Source organism: Porites lutea, chromosome 3 (genome assembly GCF_958299795.1).
Source record: "Porites lutea chromosome 3, jaPorLute2.1, whole genome shotgun sequence".
Taxonomy (NCBI): Eukaryota; Metazoa; Cnidaria; class Anthozoa; order Scleractinia; family Poritidae; genus Porites; species Porites lutea.
In genome coordinates, this window is record NC_133203.1 from 36987801 (window position 1) to 37010827 (window position 23027).

General features: G+C 40.0%; 1 long non-coding RNA gene and 2 pseudogenes across 1 annotated transcript; 1 reads left to right on the plus strand and 2 right to left on the minus strand.

The window, feature by feature from the left end:
- The window catches only part of LOC140932229 (uncharacterized), a 689-nt pseudogene extending 122 nt beyond the window's left edge, over positions 1–567 (minus strand).
- A 3852-nt stretch (positions 568–4419) lies between these two features.
- On the plus strand, positions 4420–7246 carry LOC140932230 (uncharacterized; annotated as a pseudogene).
- Positions 7247–20513: 13267 nt separating this feature from the next.
- Positions 20514–22714, minus strand: LOC140931056 (uncharacterized). The gene is made up of 2 exons (XR_012164922.1): positions 21442–22714; positions 20514–20901 (listed from the first exon to the last, which is right to left on the minus strand). It is a non-coding gene; the product is annotated as an uncharacterized lncRNA (long non-coding RNA).
- Between the last annotated feature and the right edge of the window lie 313 nt (positions 22715–23027).

Genomic DNA, 23027 nt, shown 5'->3' on the forward strand with positions numbered 1-23027 from the left:
GTCCACTTGGAAGAGCAATGGACTGAAACTTGAGTGCATGAACACGTTTATGGCCATTATACACAAGGCTTTGGTGCTCTCCGGGTCTGAAAATTGACTGGACAATTACACTGATAAAGCCGAAGCAATTGTTCAATGCGGCTCTCTTTACTGAGACTGCATCAGCATATATTTGAAGCTGTGCCAGTTGCAGAATAGGTTGGTTCCATTGTAGTATCCTCTGACTGTCGGTGGTAAAGATATAATCCAGCACAGTATTTGTGAACATGCTAATAACAGGCACTGGCTGACCAAAGCGCACTATCAGGTCTGAGTATCTGCAGGAACATGAAAGTCGTCACAGCAGCACACAAAGTCCCTCCATTCCCACGGCCACTGCTAATGGCACACAAACTGATTTGGTATTTCCTGGGCAGCAGCTAGGTCCGGAAGGTCGCATTTCTTGACTCTAAACTCTGCTATACACTGGGATATCGTAGATCTCGTCCAGGTCAAATCGGTTGTAGTTGTTGTAAGGACAGTCAAGACTTTTCGACATGTTAAAATCCCACAACAACAGAAATTCATCCTCGTCTATGATGTCTTCAAAGCATGCAACACCTAGAAGGTCTCGGACTTCTTGAAAAGTTGCCATTATGCTCGAAAATCCATGAACAAAGTCAAATTGGACCACTGAAAATGAAAGCAAAACAGCCGTCGCTCGTTGCCGCGTCAATGCTAGCTTAAATATTCTCATTTCGCACCAAGAGGAGGCGGTCTCAACCCACTCCTGCACGGCCATCGCCACCTCCACCTAACCGTCTCAAGTGTTTGCTTAAGGTCTCTAATTTCCTTCCCTCCGGCACTGGTTGAGCAAATTGTGGATGCGGTCAAGGTGTCACTAGCGGCAGAAAACGTGGCCATTCAACCTCCTGAGCCCAGCAGTTCGGGTGAATCGCAGCCCGTAACTGCACCCTTTGTGCAGGCTATTTAGTTCTAAACTTTTTCCGTTTTTTTTTCTGTTGTGTAAGCTACTGCGAACCACTTATTTGTCCATTAGGTGTCAGATGTAATTTTTTTTCTATACTTGAGCTACATTGTAAATACCTATACTTTGCCTTTTGGGCTATTGTTCGCTCTAGCGTGTTATACAAAAAAAATATTTTAAAACATGATCCATTAAATTGACCAAACAGCAAAGAATGTGTTTGAGGAAATTAAGAAGATTTATATCGAAACTGATACAGTGATACAAAACAACACTGAGAAGGAAAACTCCTCACACAATTTCCCAAGATATCAATGTCCAGATGGCAAAATGGTTGGAGATTCCCTTCATAAGACGGGGCAAATATCACCCAATCTACAAGCAGAAGTTAACGAGAAAGTGAGAACCGAGGAGAGCACAAACGCCTGCGTCTATTTGTTGCTTTTAATACTAGACAAAGTGAAAACATTGTTAACACTAATGACACAAGTGAGCTTCAACAACTAAAAAATTGCTGAACATGAGTTTAAAAGAGCTCTAAAACTAATTAATCAGTATCGAGACATAGGAAAATTCATGGATGTTGATTAAGCAGGGGCTCTTTAAAGTTTCATACCAACATACTAACTTCCGAATACATCCTAGGGGGGAAGGAACAAAGTGGTACCTGGAAGAGATTCAAGCAATGAGAAATGGTGTTTGTACCATTTCTTTCGATGGATTTGACGAATCGCACAACGTTGAAGTGCCTAAAGACAAAATTCCATTGGAAGACGTTATTTTTGTTTAACGAAAGTTGGAACCTCCCAAAATAAATACAAGGGAGCAATAAAGCAATATTTATTCGAATAAGTGCCCAATAAAAAAAGGAGGAAAAGTTAATATTTTACAGAAACCTTGCTTTATAACACCTTTGCATTTTGTTACTACCATTTACTGTAACACAAGAAGCCATTTCTGATCCATCTTTCCTTCGCCAACATCAGTAAGTTGGATACCAAGTCGCGAGAAACTTTGCATATGAATCTGGGTTTCGATCTTTAGGTTAAAAATGCACCATTTTGCCCACACTTGAATGTTCTTTTTTTCCACTGGTAGCAAAAGCTGTCAAATTATCTTGTATTTTAATTTTAAAAAATCCTTAAAACATCACAAACTTTGTAAAAGTTATTGATTTACTGGTGCAACACAACTTTGAATCCTCTAATTCAGTCAGTATAATCATACTCGTGATGAAACAAATTGGACTCCCCCTACACAGCTCTCTGATTATGTTTAGCACTTGTACATGTATGACTGAACACCGAATTGCACTCCACTCAGTCTTACTGAAAATAATAGTGAACCTACATAACAATTACAGAATCTCCCGTTTACAGCAAATTTCAGTTGTTAACTGTGATTATCATTCTTTGTTAGGTTAACTTTCAAAATAGAAAGGAGATTTACTACCAAGTTCAAGCACAGCCATGGGAGGCACCAAATGCAGCTAAGAATTTACAGATTTAAGCCTGATGTAAACTGGATTTACTTAAACCTTCAACACTGCATTCTATATATTTTTTGATAGAGTCTTGCCAGCCTTCTATGTGCACGTTTACATGATTTTTTCTCTCTACATGATAAAATGGATTGAAAACTCAAGATACTACCATAAACTATTGCTAATGTTAAGATGTTTACTCACTGTAGTTGCTGATTTTTAGTTGCCCTTAAAATTGCATTGGTGGCCTATGAAGATGCCTCTTTAATGAAACATACTATTACTGTACCTTAAAAAATGACATGAAAGCTTTAACTCTATCATGAAATCCAGGAAAAATCTTGTTTACATTTTCTGCTGTGTTTACATGTATTTCTCATTTGCCATTGTCAACCAGGCTCACACCGCTTTTGAGGTGGGAGATTTTAACCAGGCCTACCAGGAAAACCCTTGTCAAACCAAGCATACCATTCTTCTGAGGTAGGGACTTTTGCGCAGGCCTACCAGGAAACTCTGGTTAAACCACGCTTACCAACCATTTGAGGTGAAAAATTAAAACCAGGCTTACCAGGCTTTTGAGGTGCAAAATTTCAACTAGGCCGATCAGGAAAGCCTGGTAATACTAGATTAACCAAGTATTTAGGGTTAAGACTTTTCAGGTGAAACCTGAGTTACCACACTTTCAAGGAAAATTACAACCAGGCTTTCAATTTTTCTCGTTTATTTTCAAAAGCCTGGTAAGTCCTGTTTCACCATGGTTTACCAGGCTCACCAGGTTTTAATTTAAGCAGAGTTTTGGTGCAAGGAAGCAACCCTAAGAAAACCCCACAGACACCAGTTGTTGTGCCTCCTAACAATGAGTCATCTTCCCAAGCTCTAGTTACTCCATTAAGGTATCTGCACCAGCAAAAATGGCCTCTTTTTATAAAATAAAATGTTCCCTCTGCGTGTGTGTTACTTTTAATTCTTTGCTTTGATAATTTATACTTCCAACCTCCCAAAAATGCCAATTTTTTTTTTCTCCAGACACCTCACAGCGCTAGACTGGTTAATTATTAAAATACTTAATTTCAAGAACTTTGCATGTTTTTCTTTTACCTTTCGGAAATATGACAAAAACTCAATGAAATCACTGTTATCATCTCAAGACACGATATAGTCTCGGGCCCACCTTCAGGGGCAATTTTTCCGACAAAAACTACCAGCTTCAAATTTGATGCAGTCGTCTTCCCAAAATATTCTTTCCACAGGCGATCTCATCAGGCCAAAGACAAGGGTTTTTCGTCATTAAGTAGTGAATGGCTCTGCCAAATTTCATGTCTTCCAGTCCAGTTTTTCTAGAGAAATTTCATTTTCTCTAACTGCAAATGAACCTGGCACACTCAAAAATACCAATAATGGAGCGTTAACATGGAAAAAATAGCTTGTTTTGCCGATTTTTCTGTCTCCTCTTCGAGATACGCCATATTGTTTTTTATTTCCGCTGCTCATTACTATTGCAGTGCATTTTGCCCTACCCCACTACCCCAGGGTGGGATTTGTTTGTCCGTTGCTAAGCAGATGAATTTCCGGTAAGTGTGCGCATGTGTAGTATCATATAGCATTTCAAGATGGCGCCGCCTTAAAAGAAACGTAAGATGTCGAAGGCTGAGACAAAAGGAAGCGGTAGAGAGGGAAAAAAGGAGCTGAAAAATGAGGAAAAGGTGTTGGAAGTAGACAAACATTCACGCTGCTGGCAAAATGGAAAGAGGAGGAATACGAGTGTGGGAACAAGACAAGGTTGCAATTTTTGAGTCCTGGCAAGACCAAGTACAAAACTCATAAAGCCGTAAAGGAAACTCTTGTTATGAGGGGCATGGGGAAATGCCTTCACGACCATTTGGCTACCGCATCAAGCTCTGAAGAAAGCCAAACAGAGGACCCAGAATTTATGCCAAGCAGTGAAGGTGAAGAAACAAAAGAATCCCAAATGAAGCTGCAGAAAGGAGAAGAGATGGAAAGGTGGTTGTTTGTTTGAGTCATCTCAGCTAATGGCTTTGGTTCAGCAAATAAATGACACGTCTAAATACAGCACCAGCGATTGCAATGGCAATTTTCTCGATTTTTTTTCAATAGCATTATATTCCTTGACCTATTTTAGTGAGCTTGACCTTTCTATAGTAGCTTTTACATGTCTTTGTGGCATGGACAAGTAACCGTTTATGCATATATATGCATAAACTTAGTTATTTTGACATAGTTATTTAGCTGCCACACAATGACTTACATATTTTATATATCAATAATAAAAACAATAATAATAATTAACAATTTTTGGACGAGGTTGTGTAAAATATAGTGATTTTTGAGTGGCAAGCAACTGAGGCAGATAATATTGATCTGCAAGACACTGACGAATTATAATATTTTGCTAAAACCAAGTTCAATAATAATGGTGTTATTATCAGATCACTAAGTTGGTTTTTCGTGGACACAACTACCCATGAGCAGAATATTATTTATGGCTAAATCACTGTTGGATACTTATGTGCATGAGCAGACCATTATTTGTAGGCAGTTGTTTATAGGTCACATGGTAAGCTCTGGGCTAATCAAAAAGGAAGGAAAAAGTGAAGTGAATTATGATAATAATAGTATTATCATTTTAAATTTGTTGTTGTTAATAAATTTTATTATGCCATTATTTTAATTTCAGTCTTATTATCTTTCATTTCAAGTATTCTTGTGCTTGCCAAAGTTGAACAAGTTGGTCTTGGTGGCTCACTAAATGCAGTCTTCACGTGTAATAGCTGCACTCTTTGAACCGTCAATTTTCAGGGGTCAGCACTAGTGGAGGGTTCTAAAAGAACTGTGGTGGGACTTGCACTAGGGGTGGCATTCTTTATCTCCGGTCATGGATTTGCCAAATTTGAAAGAACACTAAAGCAGTTCCTTGGAATACGCTGTAAGAACAGGTATTATGACATTGTCAAACTGGTGTACCCACATATCACTGCAATATTAGATGAAATGTGTGAACAGGAAAAAAACAGAATGAAGGAGAAAGATGCTGCTGTCCTAGGAAGCTGGAGAAAGGCAGTTGTCAAGTCAGATGGTGTGTGGCATACCAGAGGACACTTCAGTAAAAATGGTTCTTTTATTATAAAGAACTACCTTACTGGGAGGCTTCTCTGGTATGGGCATAAATGCATGCGAGGGAAAGATGATGTCATCGATGTAGAATTGTATGCTGGCACGGCCAAGTCTATGGAAGGAGTCCTTGCCTGGGAGTGTTACAAACAGGCAAAGGAAGAGGGATGCCATGTCAATACAGTTTGGAAAGATGGAGATTCCAGCTCTGCAAAGTCCGTCACTGAAAACCACCCCAACAGCAAAGTGTACAAGTGTGGAGGGCATGTTGGACGTGCTCACACGAACAACCTGAAAGTGGCTGCAAAGAAAAAGGAGTTTTCAAACGACATTGCACAGAAATTCAAAGACAAGTTTCCTAATATCAAAACACTCAAGTGCAAATGTGAACGCCACAAGTCTGGATGTGGTTGTTTATCACAGACATTCATCAAGGGAGCTCGCATTAACCACTTTTGCATTCTTCTATGCAGAGCGTATGTGTCTTGTTTCCCAGTACCACTGCAGAGACATTCATTCCTGGGATGAAGGGCCATGTGGGTTCCACCCTCAATGTTCCTGTAGTTGTAATCAATGTGATGAGGATGAAGAACCCAGTTGTGAAGGCATAGAGTACCACACCAAGGTCCCCCTAACCTGTGACTTTCACTGGATGGCCTACAGACTTGAGTGTGAGAAAAGGGCTGAGGATTCAGAAGCTGTCATTCACCCTGAACTTGGAAGAGGACATTCAAATCTATGTGAAGCACATTTCACGGTACTTTCTCAGTTTAGAGGAAAGGATCAGAGCTTGCAGAGGTACATATATAACAATTATTCTTTGAAATGTTTCCTGCTCACTCCTGGGCATCGCAATGAATATCACACACATTTTCTCTCAAGATAAATAATGATTCACATATGTGTTTTATCTGGTACCACTATTCATCTCAACATTTGTTTATTAACTTTGTTCAATGTGTATCTGCAGCATAGTAGGTTTTCAGGTGTGGGTGGAAATGGTCTTTTCTAAATTTCTGAACAGCTGTGTGTGAAGAGGGGGAGAGTAGGGTGTAAGGGAAAAAGGGTTGTTTATTGAAAGCTGCAGGTACTTATTTAAGTAAGCAGCATGCCAAAGGTAAAATTTTTATTGTCAAGTAAAACAAAAAATTAAAGGAATTTCTTTGAACAGGTTACACTACATGACCTCAACAAATGCTGGACTGTGCCACGAGAATATGACCTGGTGTTATGAAGTGCGAGGCCCTCAGTACCACTGGGTCACAGACCTGTATGAAAGAATTAACCTACCCATCCTTCCAGCAATCGTGAAGGCTCTCAGTGGGGCCGTTAAATTGAGGGTGGCTGAACTTCAAAAGCAGAAATCAAATCACTCCAAAGGGCTCAGAGTGCGGATGAAGGTGGCAAGAGCAGAAGACCAAGAGGCCCGCAAAAAGTGGGTTAAACGTCAAGCCATCGTTCACTCATATGGGCAAGACGACGAGGGAGATGATGAACGGGGTGACGTGGCCGAAGTAACTGTCATCAGCAACAGAACCTGTAGCTGTGGTTCAACTTCTCACAAGAGAACAACCCCCAGATCTTGCCCTCTCAACACCAGAATAAATAAAGTAGCATTCTTGTACCTAATCACAACAGTATGTAAAAAGGTTTTGTTAACAGTCTAAACAATGAACATTAATAATATTCCACCATGAAGAAAACTGGAAAATTAAAATGTCCCTTTTTCCTCAGCGAATCAAACAAGGTCCATGTTTTTTGTCATGTTAGTATGTTATCAATATTGTTATACCAAATGCTCGAATTAGCTATCATGGACCTTGTTTGATTTGCTGAGGAAAAAGGGGCATTTTACTTTTTTTGATTGCAGTATAACACTGCTACATTTTGAGTAGTGTAAATTCCCTTTCAAAGTCTTAATCAAAATCATTCAGTTGCTAAAGATGCCACCAATTGTCATCTTAGTAATCCTACTCTCTATGTAGATGTAATTACTCCAGTACCGTTGTTGAGGCTGACAGGCAATGTTTCCCTTATATGTGGTACTGAAGCTTTTTTTTTCTTAGGATGGACACTCATGCCATCACCAAACCCACAAGATGTTTCTAACACAGGAAATGAACATTTTTTTGACGCTAACATGTACATAAATGATCAAACTTAGTCTTGCATAGTATTCCTGTGAATAACACGACCCAGATAGAGGGCCTCGAAATAGTCCAATCAGCTCTCATGACAGTGAATGATTTTTTTAGGTAACAGGGGGTACTTATGTTGTTATTCAAATTTCGGTTTAAGTTTAAGACTGGTCTTGTCAGTATAGAAAGTCACATTTCAGTATCTTTAGTATAGACTTTTGATTCTCTGTGACATCATTTGGTTGCCGCTAAGACAACCTGTTATTATTCTTTTTCGATAATGTGACCAGAAAACAAAATTAGATGTGGTATTACTGACCTCTAGCTCTTTGGTTGAAGATGTCATGCCATTTTCACCATCATACTTACCAACCAAAGCTTGTTTTTCTTGTTTATTTAAATTGTGGACATGGAAGTTTTTGACACTTTACATTGTGGTATTTTCACAGAACAATGTATATCCAAATGCAGTAGCATAAATGCTACTGATACACAATATTTCCATCTTATTGTAACAGCCTTAGTGTCAGTTGTAGGTAAAGAAAAAAATCATGAAGACTATGATACAAAAATAATTGTTTATTGTGCAACATCCTTTGTATTGTACATATAATAAGAAAAAAGATCAAAAACTATTTCTTGCTTTTGCATTTTGCCTTCTTTGCTGTAGGCCACTTTGTATTCACAAGATCTTGGAGGGTGACATGATACACCTAAAAAATAAAATGAACACAAGTTGTCAACAATTTATTAAAGCTCCTGTCATTCTGATCATAGTTTCTTTAAGTGCTAGTGCTTGCAGGTACTTGTTTCTCTTCGCTTCTTGCACAAGCACAAACCCGTGATTGAAATGGATGTTCAGAATGCAAGCTGATGAATTATGGCTTTATACAACAATTATAAGACAAGGATTATAAACTAACATGAGACCCGACTGGGTCCTCGTAGTCCTTGAAGTTTTCGCCCACAATTGCCCGCACAACCTTCTTCTGTGAATTTACCCTTGCTGATTTTTTTCAACCATACTGGAAAACAAAAGAGAAAAATACGTCGGAAAATTTACTAACACATTTCTAATATTGTTTCCAAGCTCAATAATCAAAAATAGTTCGTAATAAATTTTTACATAGACTTGCTACTTATTTACGTTGACGTGCTGGAGGGATTTGCCACATTTGGTTCGCTACATTTTTCCTACCAGGTCATATTGTGCAAGTACCATCTAATAAAACGAACGGACCAAAAAAGAACAGGAGAAATTAAGTGTCACTTTTTACTAATATGGAATTTAACATTTAACAGGTAGTCACTCACCCACATTATCCTGTAGAGTCGGGAGTAAACTCTCTGCTGCATTTATTCGGCCGTCTCTGAAGGCTTTCTTTCTGCCGTGCACATGAGGTTGGCAAGGCCTTCGGGTGTTTTTGTCCAAATCTAATCGTAAAAATGGTAGAAAAAGCTAAAGAAACTGTTTAAAAACCACACACTATATCAAATTGGGAAGACCAGAATGAAATATACCTACCCGTAGCGCTCAAATTCTGCATTTAAAATCAGAAGAGAAGCCTCACGATGCACACCGGCAGGCATCTTTGCTGTGGGAAACAGGCGTGAATGGAAAAATTGCCGGATAGGAGTCAAATTACTCTGCTGCAATCTCCGGTGGTCACTTTCCTTAGAAACGGAAATGGAAATTTCTCTCTCCACTTCCGGTAAGTCCAGCAACTTTCAAGGCGTTTTTTTCTTTTATGCGAAGAAAATTTTAAAAAAGAACACTGGATATGCATATTACATAACTAAACCTCAATGGTGGTAAACTTTTATGGACAAAAAAAATGTTGAAAATTTGCCAGTGCAGATACCTTGAATGCAACACCACCATCTGGCAATCAGACCTCAGCACAACATGTTGTACACAAAAAGGTGAAATATTACAATTTGTCTATTAGCAACGAAGAGAAAGAGGAAACAGTGTTGCTCCTAATGGACAAGTTCACAATTTTTCTAAACAGGCTAAATGTCAAAGTGTATTTTCATGTATTTTCCAACTGTTTTTACGGTGTTTTAAGCTTATCAAGAAACTACACTAGCAAGTGGTAGATCAGCTGCCATTTGTGCACCCGAGTGGGTAATACAGCAAACAAAATACCTACAGCTGTGAAAGGATGTGGCCTAGCACCTCAAAAACGAAGAATGAACATTCAATTGCTGCAACGTCAGGTTTTAATATCAAAAATGTTGGTAAATTATAGTGTTGTGTATTTTTGGCCGTTAGAATTACATTCTTCGCCTGGTACATGTGATATGAAGTTAATGATTTTAACCTTTCAGATACTGTAAGGAAACAGCGAGCTATTGGATCCTGCCTTTTCCTTGTTGACATAATTGTGTGATCACAATGTTTCATAACATAAACTGACAGTATTAGATTTCAAGGCATGAATTTCCAAATTATCTAGACATTCCACGTTTTACTAAAAATGGTACATTACCAGCCTAATTCGAGACTGAACAACCTCTAAATGTTTCTATGTATAGCCAGTTACATCAATTTACCTTCTGTAAAATACAAGTTGATCTCAATAAATTTTCAAAGTTCTATCTAGAGAAGTTGGTTTGATGCGAGAAATAAACCGTCAAACACCAACACATTTCGCAAACAGGTTCGCACTCTATCGCTTGGCCAGACTGTAAAAATGAAAAGACAGAAATCACAGCCACTTTTAACAAAGTTTGGATTCAAACAGCAAAGAAAGGAGTCAGCGGCCGCAGGTGTGTCAGTGCTAACTAGTATAGAATTAGTGTTCATTTAGCTTCGCTGGGCTTGTCATTTCACGCATTAGTTTGTTTCTGGGAGCTTACATAACAATCCAAGTTTGTGAAAAGCATAAGACCAGATCATACTTCTACATCTTTTTTCATACCATAGGATACTACAAAAAATATAATCAAGCAGTTTTTCTTTCTTTGACATCAAAAGACGATGATGAGAACCCAAAAAAACTTGTTAATTACTGCGGACACATAAAAGGCAAAATTATATTGGCCTCTTAATTCAAATGAACAATGTCCGCTTCCTAGCCTCCTTTTATGTTCTCCAACACGTGCTAACTATCCTCGATCAACCTTGTAAGTCATTTCAGCGATCAGCAATCAATTTCAGTCACTTAAACCAGAAATTGCTTGGGCAAAGGCAGCACTGGAGGAAGTCGCTATGAGTGAGACACCTATCAAGGCATTCATCCCTGATGTAAAGCAAGGGAGGATAGCCATGTTGCATTTTTTGCCAAAAGAAAATCAAGTGACATCCACTAGAAATCTGCTCTGAAAGTATGTTTCTGCACTCAAAGAAAACATTGAATTAAGGTTCCATAATACTCTCCCTTTGCTTGGAGCGCTCTCCATCTTTGATCCAAATCTTATTCCTACCAGCGCTACTGAGCTTTCCTCTTATGGAGTTGAATCTATCCGAGTACTTGCTTCTCATTACTGTCCTGAGCAACACGACCGACTACTAGCAGAGTGGAACATTCTCAAGTATCATATGAAGGAGAAGACCATTCCAGCTGATGTTAAGGAAGAGAAGACCATTATGCCAGCAGAGTGGTGCATGGGCCAAATGATGATTCAAAGGTCTACCTTCACATCGCTTCTCCCATCAGCAATGCATGACCTTAGAGGGCTGCTAGTCGAGTGTAGTTGATCAAAACAAGGCTCAGAAGTAGAATGACAAATAAGATGCAAGGGAGTCTTCTAAACACTTCTTTAAATGGTCCAGGAACAAATTCGTCCAAATGTGACAGCCTTATGAAAAAGAACAATGCTAAATGGCTGCCAAGTAAACGTTACAAGTTGTCAAAAGGAAAGTCTAAGACTGCACAGTCAGAGGCTGGCAAGACTTCAGAACCAGCTGTGGAGTGTATGAATATGTCCACTCAGACACACTTGGTGGTTGACATAGAAGAGATCAGTCAGGAGGAGGAGGAACAAGAGGAAGAAAAGGCTATCATGAAGCTAGGCCTAGCACAATATGATTCTGGTTGTGATGAAAGTGATTGACACAGTGCATTGGGGAAGAGTGATTTCAGCGACAGTGACTTCTAAATTCAAAAACAGATAAAGAGTTAATTTTCCAATGTCTCTCTCGTCTAATAAATGTAACTAAAACTACAAAAATTCTTTGACATAGATTAAGAAACCAGTATAAATTTCTTCTTTTAAGAACAGTCGAGTCAAGTAATACTCTTGAAACAATCCTCACCAACTCTATAGTATTTAGTTTTCATAACGATGATTGAAGAAAGTTAAGAAAAAATAAATGGAATTTTTAATGAAAACTTTAATGACGTTGATTTTAACCTATTACACATTGGGTTTTTAGCCCTGAAAATACACCTGAATGCCAGTGAATAATGAGGACGCTCACTTGTAAACACAAAATCTGGGGGGAAAATTGGTTATGTTTGAGTCCCTATTTAAAAGCCTTCCCTGTTTTCAATGTTCTTGAAACTTGCAGGGAATAGTCCTTGACGATTGATCTCGGAATTGTCGAATTTATAAAAAAATTTATCGAGCCGTTTTTGAAAAAATGCGAAATTTTCAGGCATGGACCAAATTACCTCCAAAAACTGTATCAAAAGCAGCTGAATGCAAGTTAATAAAATTCTTCTTACTCGCGATCGCCCAGAGCAATTCCCCTCTTTTTTTGTATGAAGTTTTCAATGGAATCAAACCACTATGAGATGAAGCCACGTTCCCAAAGCTTATCATTTTCTTAAAATAATAGCGAATTGAGCGGCTAGCATGCTATTTCACTGCTTTGATGATTCTTAAAACTGCATTTCGAAATATCTCGAAAACGCTCTCATAGAATTTCTTCAATCTTTGCCATAATGGAGGCAATTATGGCAGGTACATACTCCCTCAAGCGATTTCTTCAAAAAACTCCTGGTACAGAGAAACACAACAATAAATGAAAAACGTAATGGCGTCATTACGTTGCCATGGCGACTCCGATTGCAATAAAACCCAGATCATAAGAAATTTTCATCTTTATATAATACAGTTGTGGTAATCGTTTTTCCATATCTTTACTCATGTCGACGTAATTAATGCTCAAACTTGGGAGGTATCAACCCCAAAAAATCCAGTCGAGCCACCTTAAAGAACGTGTAATTAAGCTCTCCTAATGACAAAAAACATTTTACAACCAGGTACCAGGACATGTCTTCTGTGTTAACTGATATCTTGGTAAAACAACGAACAATGTGTTCTTTTGAAGCTCTCTGAATAGCTAAAACAAATCTGAAAAACATTTTCAAAGTTCTTATTTAAATACAACATGGTGCTACTTTAAAATAATGTGGCATTACAGATATTTGAAGACGCACTTTATCTACCGTTCTGAAGTTAACGTGTATGTCTTCATTTACGACCCTGTGGACTCATCCCTCTCACAAAGACCGCTGCAATTACACAAGGCTGTACACTGCAGCTCGGCTCTAACACATTTACATCTTCTGGTGCAGCCCTTGTCACTTTGGCATCCACAGTTAACAGCTCCTGGCAGCTCTGCGATGCTTCCGGAAGGGTCATAAATAGCGGTTCCCAAACTTGACTGGCACTCCGCTCCCAGCCCCATTCACTTGGACATGGGAGGGGATGAGATGGCACCAATGACTTCCCCCAGCAGTGCCCAGCTTGGTATGCACATTGCTTTGTGTACAGACGCAAGGCGTCAGCCGTAGGGGGAATACCTTCAATGTCTCTCCCCTTTCGTGTAAAGAGATCTCTACGAGCTTCATTTACTTCCTTGCAAGTGTTAGAACGATCGCACATGATGATAACGTAGCACTCCAGAGTAGGCAACTGTTCACAGACGTCCTCGAGCGTTGGTGCATCGCTCAGGACTTGAAAAGATGTTGTCACTTCACTGAAAGCATCCCAAGCTTCCCAGGCTGTCTTCTTTCCGCGGTGTGCGAAGAAGGATGTTTGGTCACACCCAGTGAAAGCATGAAAGGCGAGAAGTGCTTGAGACTTAATTGGACCGATGTGCTGGCAAATATCGTGAACAGGCAGGTACCTAAAGTGTTTTCCAGTACCAAAGGCAACCCAAAGTTCAGAAAGTTGAATCTGGTTAAATGCCGCCACTGAGATCACTACAACATCGGCGTCAACTGTGCGTACCATTACCTTAGTGAATCCTTGGTTTGCAGCGTCAGCCACATGCAGCAAGAGCCTTGTGTCGGCCTCTTCATGTCCACATGGCGCCAGGTTAGTGATGTCATTTCTTTCATCGTTAAAGAGCACTGATTCGTCTTTGGTAGTTACTACCTGTCCATGGACATTTGAGATTGTGATTAGCTGCTCGGCCAGGAAATGGAAAAGCTCCACCTTGTTCTCATCCACTCTCAGAAAAGCAGCCCAGTTTCCAGGAATCTTTGTGTCTGGCTGGACTCGTCGTCGTGAGCCATTTCCTCTCTTTCTTCTAGTGCAATCCTTCAGACTGTTTGAGAGGTATCTGTCCCACACCACATCTACCCTCTTAACACTTTCAAACTCCCTGGTTACGTATGGTATAAAAACAAACTGACTGTATTCTGCAAACGTCTTGCAAGCTCCAGTGGGTTTAAGCCTGTTCACAATGGCTGCCCCATCTAATAATAGAACGTCAACGGAAGGCTTTTCCGCTTTAGCGGGACACAACCTTTCTAGACAGAATAGCAAATCTGACTTGTTTCCTGATCTTAGAGTTCCATACTGAGACAAGGAAGGCGGGTAGCTCTGGTTCTCGTGAGTAAAGAAGCTGTCTAAGTCACCTTCTCTAACCTGACATGAGATGTACAGGCGTGAAAACAGGGAGCAGTTGCTCTTTAGTGAAGCTATTTTCATCTTATCCTTGGTTGTCTCTTTAGGAGCCGGAGGACTACTAAACAGCTGTATCTTGTTTCTCTTGATAACATCAAAAAGCAAGATTTTTCGCTCATCAAGCCTGGTTGTGCAAAACTCCTGAAATTGCTTCTGGCCTAGTTCCTCTACAGTTCTAACTGATTTCACCACTGTGGCATCCATAATGTCTCGCGTATCTAAGATAAGCAAGTCCCCACTCTGGTCTAAGAAAGGGTTACCCATCTCACTAATTACATTGGAAAGTGATTGGACCTCACTTTGGAAAGTACTTTGAACTCCTCTTGTTTCTTCGTGGTGTCGATGCTTTCTATCATCGGATGTTGATTTTAGTAGTTCCTGGGAAACCTCGAATTCGTTAATGATTCTAGACATTTCTGGCCCTGACACCATCCAACGCATTAATTGAGTTGGGCTCTCTGTAAGGTCAATGGCACCACCATCCCCTTTCACAATCTTATTATTCTGTTCATGGGCGTGGTCAATGGGTCGTGCAGAAAATGACCGGTTTGTCTTGATCACCATGAAATGGCCTTTCCTGAATTGTGCAGCCAAATTTGGTAGTTTCGTGTCCAGGGACTCTATGTCGCGAATGTCGACGGGCAGCCACCTAGCATAGTTTGTGCGGTCTAATGCAAAAAACCAGGGTGCAAGTCTTTTACATGACTCTCTGTATAGTTCGAAGTTCCCCTCTCGAAGAGACCTTACAAATATTAATATGGTGAGCTCAAAGTGAAGGGTGAGAGACCAGTAGTGGAACTGAGGACTAGCCAGCTCTGCTTGCTTGCGCCACTCCATAAACGTTTTGGGTTCTTCTTCTTCCGAGATGCAATTGCAGTAGTGCTTGTATGCCTTGTCCATCAGTGTGTACAAAGCACAAGCAGTAATCTGGTGGGCGTGTCGGGTGCGTGAAACGTGTGACGCCTTGAGAAAGGAGTCGGCTGTTCAAGGAGTTGTTATGCCCGCTTGCACTAGGCCGCTTGTCCAACCACTACCCTCAATCCAGGTCCCCAATGCCTTAAGAGCGGCAAGCTCAGTATGCAGCCCTCCAAACATCATAACTATGCTACTTTCTCCATACGTGGATGGCCAGTTCCACTGAATCTTCTTTGCCATTGCATAGATTGGCTGATCACAAGCAAGCACAGGTGTCTACCCAGGATTAAGATAATTGACCGCCTTAATAACTACGTCCATTGTATGACAAATCATAGCTGGGGAGGCAGCCTCCTCTTGAAAGAGCGGGAGCAGCGAGGTCGTATCCAATTGACCTGGAGGCTGGACTTGATTTGCGTGATATGCTGCCCATGAAACTTTCTTTATCTCTTCCGTTATGTCTTTGTTAACCTCGTCTCTCACATGTTCCAGCCATTTATACTCCATACTAAAAGCTTGTGTCATTTCAAGGTAATTGCTCACAAATGACACTTGAAGAGGCGGCACAACGGGTTCATTCTTGGGGAGAATGACGGGCTTAACAAGTGTGTAAGAATCCGGAAGTTGAGAAAGACGCTTTCTCTTGGAGGGCTGATTGTCTATGCTAACTACATCCCGCGCTTCACCTGGTGCATCATCAGATGGGTGTTGGAATAAAGATATACCTGTTCCATGGAAAGCACCTTGAGCGGTTGTAGATGACGGGTTATGGTCAATGTTATCCATGGCAGCTGTTGTAAATACTCCTTTATTAAGCTTGGGCAGGCAAACAACCCCTTCAGACTCAAACCGCGAACAAACACTATTGCCCAAGTCAGTAGATAATTCTAGCACCCTGTCATACGAAATTGACAGTCCAAGACTATAGAGTTTATCGACCAGTGTTCTCTTTCTTGTTTCTGCGTGAGTCATGAGGCCAAGATATATTGGCAGTGGTGGTTCGCGATCTCGAGAATGATAATAAGCTGAACCAGTTGTTTCACTACAACGACGCTGTATGCTGGTATTAAAAAGCATGAGTTGTGATATACTTAGTGTAGGCTGCGCATCACTCACAAGACTAGACGGAGTTTTGATATCTGTTGCCTCTAAGATCAATCCTATTAACGTTTTAAGGGACTGTGGAATTGATTCTTGTTGAGAATCTTTATCAAATGTTCCACTGAATTGCGTTTTCGTGGCTATTATATCTCGACGAATGATCTTGCTTGCTTTGAGTAGGATTATTGCTTCATCATCAAAATCCCTAAAGCGAGTCAGTTTGAGCGCTTTGCCAACATCTTCACTGAATGCCATCACTATGTCTCGGCCTTTCTTGTGCGCCTGCAAGCCTGGAACATTTGCTAAAATTCTCTCCTTTTGGTCAGTGGAGTGTACTCTACCCGACAAATCACTACCATAGTGTTTCAGGAAACGGGTGTACATGGCTGTAAGTTCTGCTAGCGTAAACACGGGAATGCTATCTGCGGACTCTGCACGAGTTTCTTCAAGATAAGCGACGAGCTGTGCTAGAGCCATACCCTGGATTACCTTCTCATCACTGCTTGCAGGATTCTGATTTAATCTCTCTGCCTTGTTATAGAGCAACACCAGGCACTTTGCATGATACATGGCTTCCTGAGAGATCAAATCGCCGGCACTTAGTTTTGCGATTAGGACCTCATCTTGCAACTGATGTGCACACTCTCGCACCCTTGCATCTACATTAAAAGTGGACGCTTGATGAAGTGTACCTGTGGCACCGGAGCAGAAAAAACAGCTTACTTCTTTAGTCATCGAAGATGCTGCACCAGAGCTTTGTCTAGTGAATTTAGACTTTACTTGAGAACTTGGCAAATCATCTTGAATTTTCCTTTTTTGTGCTCTTTTTAGCTTCATGTCACTAAATTTGTTTCTACACGTTTTATGCCATTTCGCTTTACGCTTCATCAATGTTGCTGGTATGCCAACACCTTCATCCAACTTTTCTATATCTAAAGATATTGGCATAAACCCTAGCTCATTGAATTTGTGAATACTTTCCACTAGAGAATTATATCCTGTCCCATATTCGATATCTGATCTGCGAGAATTCCCCGGACATTGGAGCTGCTCCTTCGTTGTTTCCTGACACAAAATACATTTTTCCCAGTCCAAGGAAACAGTATCCTCGTCTTGTTTGGCCATCGAGGATATGTCAGACCCAAATACAATAACAATAAGTACGCACACCAGAAGAATCATGTTACGTTGGTCTGTATGATCAAAGCAAAGAAACGCTGATCAAGGAAAGGTACTGAGCGACAAAAGGAGTCTTCGAATAAGATTTAATTGTACTTATAACTACAATGAAAATGGTTTTATTTCAATTCATTTTAAGATTGAAGTAAACTGAAGCCGAACTGCCAGAAGATCATTTCCTGCACGACATATTTATTGTCTTGTCAAAATTGTTTCGGTTCGCACCTGAAATAAGATTCTGTTAAACAAATTTAGCAGGATATTGTTTTTCTTACCTCCATTCTAGCACTCTGAAAGAAAATACGTTGTAAGGAGCACAAGCATCCTGAAAAAATTAGCTTCTTGTTCTTAACCAAACCAGAGCTTTGAGAACTGTAAGTTCACTGTGAGGATGGTAACCACGCTTGCAAGGTAACCACGCCATGCACAGGCTACCCAATGGTAAAATAACGTGATAGGGCTTACAGTGTAAATGATGGTTGTTTACTGTAAACTTGTATTAAGGATATGTAAACGCTGTTAAGATCAATCTTTTGGAGATTTTAATGGTTTCGTCACTTTAAAAAAATTAGTAATGCTTGATACTTACAAAGTGAACTGTTTTTTTTTTTTTTTACATTTCCACGTTTAATGTTTTGTCTGCGGTTAGTGTATTACTTTTTCATACCCTAAAATGACCTTGGAAAGGTCAGATCATCGTACCTTTAAATCACTATTTCTTATGAAATAAGAAACTAGCAAGGCATTTGATATCATCATACGAAGGCTTCTCAATGTGCTGATCGGATGTAAATTACTTCTTTCCAGCCAAAATAGTCCTCTTTCACCTCATAACTTGCGGCAAAAACCTTTTTGGGCTATCAATTCTCATTGGTGAGCATTTTGCGTCTCATATACAATACCCTACCATGCAATCTTGCAAGTTTTGAGGCAGCCTCGTTTTCATGCTAATCAACCGGTGGGTGACACTTCTACCTTAAATTATGGAAATTAGGGGGCGGATCCCGGGTGGGTCCATAGCTAAAATTAATCAACTAATGTATCTCTAACTGTGTGCCAAATTTGCAGCTTTTACCATAAATCCCACAATTCACCTAAAATTTTGCACCAATCTGCTGGACTAGTAGAGGAATTAGCAAAGAGGTGACCAAGAGTTGCTCATCGTTTCCTACTTTAAGTGGCTAACCCGTTTTTTTAATAGTACTCAGGTAGATTAAGGCCTGGGTCCCCTAATTAATTTCACCATTTTAAAGAAATTGACTCATAACTTTGTTAAAAATCGCTCATGTTCGCTAAAAATTTGCCAAGACACGTGCCTCTACCTGTTTTACCACCTTGGTTTACAAGAAGGCAAAATGACATTCTATACTCACAAAATCCGTTACTTTTAGCGCCAAAATATATATCTCTGTTTAAGACTGATTTCCCACCATTTACTGCCATAAAAAGCTTGAAATAAAGTGCATAAACTATAGTCATTACAATAAACTGTAGGAATTCAGTCGGAATGAGGGTTAAATTCCCATCAATTTTAACAAGTACATGTTCGCGTTTACTCAGTTGACGATTAGAGCAGATTTCCCTTCTTTTACACAAATTTACAGACGAAACGGCTTAGCTTTCATTTGGTTCCGAGCGGAAAGATAAAAAGCATATCAAAATGCTCTTATATAAACTCGAAGCTTGAATAAAGATTCTCAATTTGTGGTGGGAAATTCAGAAACGCGTTTCTGCGTGATGAGCTCTCCCGCCGCCATTTTGTCTCGCGAGTATTCGGCCTCAGCAGTTGCCATGGATGGAAATCAGCCAATGACCATTCAGTAGCGCGGTTAGAAGGCGAGGGTGCCAAGTCAAAACATGGCGGATGAACGGGAGCAAGAGAAGCAATTCTTTCGTTGACTAGACACTCGCGGTTTGTCCGTGAAGCAGCGGAAAACGGTACGAAAAACGAAAGGAGACAATTCTTAAAATCAGCACATTCCTGATGGGAGTTTATATGTAACCATTTCTGCGGGTACGATGAAAGAAAATGGTTTTATAAGTGACTAGAGCTTCAAGCAAGATCGGTTTGTTCTCATTACTTTTTTGTCTGTTGTAAATAGAAAAACGCGGTATATGTCAAAATAAATTACTCTTTAGATAAAATAAGGTTTCATGTTTCAGGAATATATTATTATTTTGGGCGCAATTTTCAAATAAAATCAGCGCGCCACCCAGGCAATAAGTGAAAGACGTTCAACTCTCTCGATATATCCATCGGAAAAATCCAAATGTCCCTTATATTCAGCTGCGGATTTGCCAGGGTTGCTGTGAAAGAAAGTTTCCATAAAGCTGGAAGAGCACAGCAGGAAACTGACCCGGTTCAGAGATGGAAAAATTACTGTAACATGTTTGATGAAACAGCTCGATCTATATTCACTGTTGAGAAGACCATGTACATGAAGAAATCACGAATAATCTACAATCTATTCCGCAAAATGTCCTCCCAAAGCAGGAACGATTACCTAAAGCATTTTTCCCTTTCGAACTGGAAGGCTCTACCGGCATCACAAAAATCTCAGCATACGATGTCTAACTGTAGTGCTTGTCAAGTGCATCATTTTGATTTTCAGTCTCTGTTTCCAACTACTACAGCAGGCAAATGCAAGCCACAGACGCTAATTCGACAAGCCTTAATGGGAAGCGAAAACAAGGGCAACAAGACGATTAAGCCTACACAGAAAGCAATAAAAGCAGCGGTAAAACACATTTATTCAAAAATCGACGCTCCCTTTCAAAAAGTTTTCAAAGTTAGTTTTGCTGAAGCCCAAACTAAAGTTGCTGAGCTGGATCTACAAACAAAAAAAAGCAGAACTGAAAAGAAACGCGAACGCAGACAGAGGGCACGTCAGGAGAAGCAAAAAGTTCAGGAGGAATGGTCGAAACGTGATGCAGACACGATGCTTGCGACAAGGCAGTCCTTCAGTCAGAGGGCCAAAGAACGAAGCTCGTTGTATTTCGAGTCTTTCAAGGAAGCCGCTGCCCGGGTCGAAAAACGGAAGAGGATGGAAGATCTTGGGCAAAGAAAGCGTAAACGTCACTCTCCACAACCAAACCAGATTGAGTTTGACAAAGAAAACCTCCTGAAAGAAGTAAAAAACATGAAGGATAATGAAAAGGTGAAGAAACATACAGTTCACAGGGGATATCAATTTTCTAATGCACAATTAAAAATAATAATAATAATAAAGAGAGACGTGTAAGATACCCTATTCAGGACACATGATAAACTTTTGAAGATATTTTTTAAAAAAAACATTCAATCCTCCACATGATGCCAATGACACAATTTGTCATTGCTTTCAACAATGCACTGTGCATCGACACTGTCACACTGAATTTCTTTAATCTGGGATTCCCCTCTCAGTTAATTTGCTATCAGGGCCACTTTGACAAGGGAAACCATAAGTGCAACTTTTATCATGTCAAATACTCCAAGTTAAAAAAATAGTAAATCCTCAAAACGTTGCAACTATAGGAGCAACTGTCCCTGATAAAGTACCCTCAGTTGAAACTATTGTACAAATATTATATTATTTACCATCAAAAAAGTTCTTTTTATAAAATCAAGTCAATTTAACACCTGATTTTATATTGCATGCACCTAGATTAATTATTCAGACCTTGCAAGAAGATACGGTCTCACAGATGCAAGGTTGGGCAACGTGGTGGTCAAGGAATATCTTGAGAGCCAGGGAGTCGATCTAGAACGATTTCAAGCATTACATCACAGCAAACGAAATCCAAGGCGGCAACTAATCAGAATGGCTGGAGGAGAGATAACTGTGCCTGTCCCAAGAACAAATAAAGATATTAAGGAAACTCTAAAGGTTTGTTCCAAACTCAAACACCACCACCACCAATAGTCAATAAAACACCAAAATACAAAACAATAAATTATTTGGCAAAAGCAAACAGCAATAAAACAATAAAGTTAGGTAGCTGGTTGTATAAAGTAAAGAGAAAACAAAGTAAAGAAAAACCATTGTTTTTCATGCTCATGCCTCCATAAAACTTCCTGAAACAGATTCCAACAGGGTTCTTTTCGCAACTAATCCATTTAATTCACTCAACTTGCTGAAAAGAGTACAAAGCAGAGACAACTGACAAGTGTGCTTACTGACAGCTAAGGGGTAATCCCTTTTTTTTTCAGTATTCATATTAACCACAAAAATTTCTATACCATGCTGACTATAACCAACCTTAACTTACAACTATGTGAAAGTACAATGATTTTAAAATCAATTTTAGGTGAAACTTGAAGCAGGAGAATACACCATTGGTGAGCTTGTGGTTCCAAAACAGTACAAGAAGTTAGTCCTTACCAGCGAAGGAACATTAAAGGAGGTTGAGTTTACAGTTTCTGGAAGGAAGATACCCTTAACAGAAATAAGAAAAAGAGAACTAAACAGATGTGAGCAACTTGGAGTGGTTCGAGACCATACCAATGATGACTATGCACAAATGAGTGATAATCAGATATCTCAGCGGCTAAGAGTGCTTGGAGATGAGGGCCATCTCAGGGATACTCCAGGTCAAAGAAGAGAACAACTTATAAAATTTGAAAGAACTAGACATCTGATGATATGGGGGGATGGCTCAACAATTCTAAACCATGGCCATCTCCTGTATCTTATTCAGTGTCTTTATGATCCGGCATTTTACTATTCCTCTGCAGAAATGAGAGAAAAAGGGTACGGTGACATTGATGTCCCAGCACTGGTAGAAAGGCCTCACATATACATCCTTGGAAGGTGCACTGCAAAGGAAGTAGATCAGTTGGCCTACGTTGACACAAGGCGAGAATGTTTAGAGCAGCTACAAAACAACTTAACTACAAGGAAGGGATCACCTGTACATGATGTGATGCGTTTCTTTTACGGTGATGGACCAGAGCAGCAATTTGAAAGTGGAGAGCAAAGAGGAGGGAACAATGGCTGTAGTTCTTGTAGTGGTGATTCCCGCAGATACAGAGACCTGACATATAGCTTAAGGAACCCACATCTGTCCCTAGAAGACCGATGCAGTATAGTGCGCTCAGGACCAGCTGGAAGAAGTAGAAGAAAAGGAGGGATCAGGCCCTTTAAGGATATGACAGTGGAGGAGTTGAGAAATGAGTGTGTAGCAAGGGGATTAAAAGAGGAAAGATTGAAGAAAAATTTACAGACAAGCCTGAAAGAGCACCTGAAGGGTGTGCAAAGAGTGCCAG